The sequence below is a fragment of the Gymnodraco acuticeps genome, unplaced genomic scaffold (genome assembly GCF_902827175.1).
Source record: "Gymnodraco acuticeps unplaced genomic scaffold, fGymAcu1.1, whole genome shotgun sequence".
NCBI lineage: Eukaryota > Metazoa > Chordata > Actinopteri > Perciformes > Bathydraconidae > Gymnodraco > Gymnodraco acuticeps.
The window spans coordinates 2,994,479-3,001,418 of NW_022992222.1; positions in this window are offsets into that span (position 1 = coordinate 2,994,479).

Below are 6,940 nucleotides of genomic sequence, written 5' to 3' on the forward strand. Positions count from 1 at the left end.
TTTCAATTGGTTACTATACAACAATTAACTTCACTATGATGATGATGAGAAGATTTTATTTTTCAAAACAAATTATGTTAATTTGCCACTTTTGTCTTCCTTAAGTCGTTTTTGCCACTATGGGTCCCTCAATCAAAAAGAATAGCGAAGTATGGAGTAACGTTGCATAAATTGCTGTCATTGTATATACGCAACTTGGTTAGGATCGCTTCATTGTAGCCAAATGATCTACAGCAAAACACACCCAATAACAAAACACAGTAAAAACACAAAATAAAGCAGTTTGACAAATAAAATCTCGTTTTTTCCCTGGTTGGCTGTTGCTAACATCAGCTCATTTTTTTCTCTCTGATAACTTAAATCCATATACATTCAATGGGATTAAATATTATAGTTAAAAACAACTGCGATCTAAGAAATGTACTTAAAAAGGTGACTTTAAACTGGACAAAACTTCAGTTTATGACAGCCCAAATTAATATACTAATTCCTCAACTAATATTGCGGGAATATTTTTGGGAAATATTTGGTATATTGTAACATATATTATGTCGTAGGTATAGTTATTATACTTTTAAGTGTTTCAATTGTATTGTTAATTTCGACTTTGATTCCATTATCAACCCAATAAGATACTATATAATGATAAGTGTTATAACCCAAGTTTAATTTTTTTTTTAACTATAGAAAAAGTCTCTGTGGGGGTCATTAGGCTAAAATGCTGTCATGCATGTACATTTCGGTGTGAATGACATCATGTGGGGTCCAGGCCATTCCAGTGGTCAACAACAAGCAAAGCCTGTCATGAAACCAGAGAGAATCAGAGAGAGGCAGAGGGAGATGTGGAGAAGGAGAGCATGTCAGGTGTAATTGCTGTAAGTGGGGCATCCAGTTTCAGTGATGTCATACTTTGCAACCACTATTTACTCTAAGATGTTAAAGCATGTCCTGCACTACTGTAGCTGCACTGTTCTCTCTGTCTTTTATATATGCTTTTGGAAAACAACTAAATGATGCATGCCATTACACTCAAACAAAACAATGCAACAAAAATAATATTTTCTCTACGGATTTTACTATACCTTGGATTTTACTCTTTCTGCAGGTGTCACTTTTTCCTGGCTCTCATTTCTAACAGCCAGCTATTACTTTGTCTATTTCAAAAGCTGCTGTTGTAAGTCAATGTATTTGAGCTATCATAGTAACTACAGTTTGCTAATCACACACAGAATGCTATGCCTTTAAAAGCTCATGGCTTACTTGTGTGTGTGAGAAGCCCTCTCATTTAAATCCGCTGGTCAATGACCTGGTTAACTTTGCAAGGAACCTGTGACTTGGATCCAGGTCAAGCTCAATGCAAATCCAATTAGCTGCTGAATATAGCAACAATAGCCATGGCATGTGTAACCTGTGTAAGTGTTTCTAAATATACAATCATGACAAAGCAATAAATGCATCATTATGATCATGTGTAATTCTTGTCAAATTATTAAAGAGACTAGAAAGTTGCATGGACTGATTTTGATGGGTTCTTATCTTGATACGTTTGGCCACATGAGGGCAGCATGTTTACTCTTTTAGGGGCAAAACATGGATTGCATGAAAGAAAGGATCCTAGATTGAGTCACAAATAATTTGCACAGGAAGTGGAGGTGGGTGATGTATTTTGAAGATACTCCATTATTGCATTTACTTCTTGCAGCAAATAAAGCAAAAACACTGAGCTGGCTTAAAGGGTGTGTATGTTTCATATTTTTCTGTTTGGCATGTCCCATAGACAGAATTGATGATTTAATGAGGTGGTTGAAGGACAGGGAACTAAATATAATTCATAAGGATTAGACATTCTGGATTTTGTTCAGTACAATTTAAAAAGAAAAACACACAGTGTGTTTTATTTACAAGTAAACATAGGGACTGCATGATTTAAAGGGGTCCATCATGCTTCCCCCCCCCCTTTCCTGTAGTGTGTTATATAGGTTTTTTTGCAGGTAAATGGTCTGCAAAGACTAAAATCCCAAAGTTCACACTCCCCCCTTGAAATGCCCTGATTTGACTCCATCTGTTTATTCCAAAACATAGTGACATCACTATGTAACACTTGCGCTTCTATTGGCCAGTGCTCCAACACATTGTACCTGAGCGGACATCTCTAAGTGGTTGACAAATCACAATAGAACCGGCCAGCTAACCAATCAGAGCAGACTGGGCTCTGGTTTCAGACAGAGGGTGAAAAGAGGTGCTGCAGCACAGGCAGTATGAGAGTAACATTAAAGCTTGGAGACATGTCACAGTAGAGGGAAATGAGTATGATAGGGCCCCTTTAAAAAATCCAAAGTAAACATAACCCGCATGAATGGCAGACAGATTTTCTTTTTCTTTGATACACACCTCTTGAACCTTTTGTGTTCTCATGAACTACAATAACCTGAACATATCTCATCAATAGCTTTATTACAGATGCTCAGGCCCTACATTGGTTCTCCTTGTTGATAAGCAGCTGTCTATTTTGCTGTCATTCATTTTTACTGTATGATTACAAGGCTAAACACACATTTAATTGAAATATTACAACACCTGAAATATTTAAACTTTAACCTCAAGGGCCTTTTATCTCTGTATTGTGGGACCTGGAATTTGCGGAACTAACAGACTGCTCGTAAATGTAAGGACTTTGTTGGTATTAAGTGATTATTGTGTGTATTTTTCATGTGTGCCGTGCCCAAAGCAAACACAGCTTTAGTCTTGTTTGATCTCTGCTGGCGGCCCACTGATACTGCACTGAACCTTTGGAGTGTAAGTTGAGCAGGTTCTACATGTTTCCGTGGAAGTGTTTGTAGAAAGTAGGGGTGTGTGAGAGGTGTTTGTTCATTCTTCTGACAGACATAAGTACTACCCAATTATGCCTTATCAGTTTATATTTGTATTTTGTGTACTGTGACATGTCTCCATGCTTTAACGTTCAAAAAGGTATTTATTTGTCTCATACTGCCTGTGCTGCATCACCTCTTTTCACCCTCTGTCTGAAACCAGAGCCCAGTCTGCTCTGATTGATTAGCTGGCCAGCTCTGTTGTGATTGGTCAACCACATGGATGCCCCGCCTATCACATACAATGTGTGGCCAATCGAAGCGTGATGCACCCTACACACGGTTCTGACGCGTGTTTCAACGGAGACGCTTCCCATTCACTTTGAATGGGGTGACGTCACGCTTTGCCGAACTGCATTGTTTCTCCGTGGCTTCGCTTTGCCTCCGTTGCTCGCTCTGAAAGTTGAGAGAAGTTCAACTTTTCAAGCGTCGACGGAAGCGTCAGCCAATCAAATCATATGCCAGTACAAGCGCTAGCTAATCAAACTGCGTGCTTGTGGGTCCGGGGCGGGAGATTAATGTGATTGGTTGTTGGTCGCGTGCCAGACATGCCCACCGACGAGCTTCAACGCGACGGAACCGTGTGTACGATACGTAAGTGTTACATAGTGAAGTCTCTATGTTACAGAGTTAAACAAAGGAGTCCAATGGAGTTGTTTTCAGGCAGGAGGTGAGTGTGTGTGAAGTCTCTGAAGGGAACTTTGGAAGTTAAGCCTTAGCAGACCATTGACATGCACAAAAACTATAACACCACAGGTAAGGGGAAACCCAAAAAGAAGGTCTCTTTAAATCCCAACTTTGCATTACAGGGTTGAACTTTAATTCCCTTTCAAAGATCAGAGGTCAGAAGTTTTTCCCTCATTTACTGCACATTTGCTTCTAAGTAATTTCACAGTATGATGACATGTAAGAGTTCAACGGAAAGTTGATCATTGACTCATCAATGTTATTCATCATTGAATTGTGAGCCTTGAATGGACGCTGTCAATGAGAGGAGAAGTGACACCCTTTGAAAGCAGAACCAGCAACCCCCCTAAGGTGAGTATAAACCAGTATTTTCCAGGTTACCAAATATGGCACCACCTCAAATCCAGGAAACTGATTTCATGATTGTACAATGGGAAGAATGCGGGGGCAAGAAGTGATGTGAGCATGCAGTGATGTCAACATTGTTCCCTCTCCCTCCCTCGTCAGTTATTTAAACAGTTCTGAAATAGCTGATGACAAATCAGCCGTCATCACTTCTGTTTTTAGCAATGTGTATGTGTTTAGCAAACCTCGGCCCACTTGGCCTTGGAAGTCCTTGTCTTTCTCTTTCCTGCTGCCCGTGTCGCCCACACTCTCCCCTGGATAGCGGTGTACGGCCACAGCTTCTCCTCTCGCCTCCACTCCCCTCCACTCTTCCCTCACCCACTGACCCACTGGCGGAAAGCGTGGGGGCCATCTGTGGTGGAGATGTTACTTTTAGTCTCCCAGTGCTGCTATTTTCCTTCACTGGCTTTTTTACTTATGCAATGCTTGTCTCACTCTCTGGTTTATCTGTTCTATTGCTATCGCAGGTCTTGTTTACACAACAGTGCATTTGGCCCGTGGCAACACGCCCTTACAGGAAGAATGAAATCAAATGTAGACATGAGATGATTTTTTTCTGTAGCTGAATAAAGGAAAAAATGCTTGAAAGTGGCCGTCTTTCCACTGCAGGCATATTTATATTCACATGTGGGGTGTAGCTGCTCATTTTAAGAAGAAAAATCAATCAAATAAGCACATTACTGATATTTTCAAAACCATAGGCCCACTTTATACATAACATATGTAAAAAAAATGGTCACAAAAAGTGACTGCATGTCTTATAGCGTGACTATAAATAATAAATATTTCTAATATTCAACTGTTTTGAATAGAATGTACTGTATATTTCATGTATTTCGTTCGACCACCCTGTGCTGTTTTTCAAATTATAAAAACAATATATTCCTTGTGGTGTAAAAATCCTATTCTTTAAAAAAAAAAGCATGTTTTAAGCATATAGGCTTTCTTGTTCAGCATGTCCCCCATCCTATTTTAACAAATGAGCATGCTAACAATAACAAATGAGCACTATCAGGTTCAGGTTCAGATATTGAATTTTACCCGTAGGTAGCTTTGGTTTGCAGATAAAAGACAAGGGATCCATTATAACACACATTGTAAAACAACACAGACAGTCATGTCTGTGTTGTACACATTACAACTGACTATGAGGGGAAAATGTCTTTAGTTCTGTATATTCGATCACAATCAAAATTCATGTTATAAATTTGAACTCTTTTGCTTCATTGGCATCTTTACCAGCTTTCAATAACTGTAAACACACTTCACAAAAACATGTCAACCTATTTGTGTCGCTAGAAGGGGATCACCAAAACGTGTGAGACCATGAATGTCTGTACCAAATGTAACAGCAACCCGTCTCATAGATGCTGAGATATCTCAGTCTGGATTATGGATTATAGCCTTTGATAAAGCAGCCTGCAGCGCCCAAAACAATGATTACAGATGCTTTAAATCGCTTAACGATAGAGAATCCAATGGAAAAACACACAATATGCATGATTCAACATGCTGTATGATCTGGCTAAGGGAATGTAAATGCCCTGAAGATATTTGAAAGAGACACTGTCAGGATCTCGACACAAACTGATGAACCCAAATGCACGACCCATGAGAGACAAAGTCTTGAATGTAACAACAATTTAATTTTCATTTCACAGATCAGGTAATCCCTCTTAACAGAGTAGGTACTGGAAAAAACAAAAAAAGCACTCACAAGGAGGAAAAAACTAGGCATAACAAAAAGAGAATTTAAGAAAAACTTAAGCCTACAAAATTAACAAAAGAAACAAAACCTGACATGAGTGAAAGCGATCCTTTCTGAGCTGAGGCTTGGCACGACCATTCGGGGAAACAAACAAGACGAACTGACACATGACAGGGGAGAGACAGGACTATTCAAACACGAGGTGAGTGGGAACAGGTGGAAAGAATCAGGGGGCAGATTCTAATGATGGCGGGAAAAACACACAAGGGGAGGAAGAAACAGGGCCTGAAATGAAAGACAAGAGGTGAGTACAAAATAAAACAGGGAATGGAAAACGAGACATGACAAAATACATAAACATAACTAACACATTTGATGAGACACAACAGACACTATGACATTTAAACCAACACATGCAGAGTGTACTGTTAAAAGGTTAATATATGGACCGAGCCACTCTTCCTGTATTTGTATGTACAATAATGTACTGTTAAGTTAAATTGTTAAAGGGTTGCTTTAAAGTCGATACATTTTAAAGGAATAATTTAGATTTTGAGAAAATATTTCTTTTAGTTTTTGCAGAAAAATGATTGTGTTGGATTATGATTTCCCATAAAACCACACATTTTAGTATTCAATGTATTCATTCATTGTTATGGATCTTATCATCTAACTCTCAGCAAGAAATTGAATAGTTATATTTTCCAATTTGCGAACAAAATATATATTTTTGGATACAACCAAATACTGATAATTCAAATAAACAACACATGGCATTGACTCACTTATAATACATAAAAACACAGTATATCTCAGATAAAGAATCATCACCCTGTGTGTGTTGACCCGAAACAGACTCACAGATGACACAGATAATTATAAAAAAGGCAACATAATGCTTTTTAAGTGACATCCATAATGGTATCACATGACAATATGAAGTCATGATTTTAGACACTGAATGACGTGAGATTTGTGATGACCATAGAGTAAAAAAGGGAAATGATCTAAGTGGCAGGTTAAACAGCTGACACTGTTAAAGATAGCTTTGTGACCACAAGCTGATCATGTCCCCATGTTGCCCATTACACATGACATCACTGAGGAACAAACGTGTTTTATTTTCCATATCTATCTGAATACTATTTTAATTAACAATCCCTTTATGAAAGTTAATTTGACTTTTATAACCCCAGCAGTGAGTGTTTACCTGGAGGGATGTATAACATACAACTGCAACCTTGGCCAAAAGAAGCACATTTTCCACTGC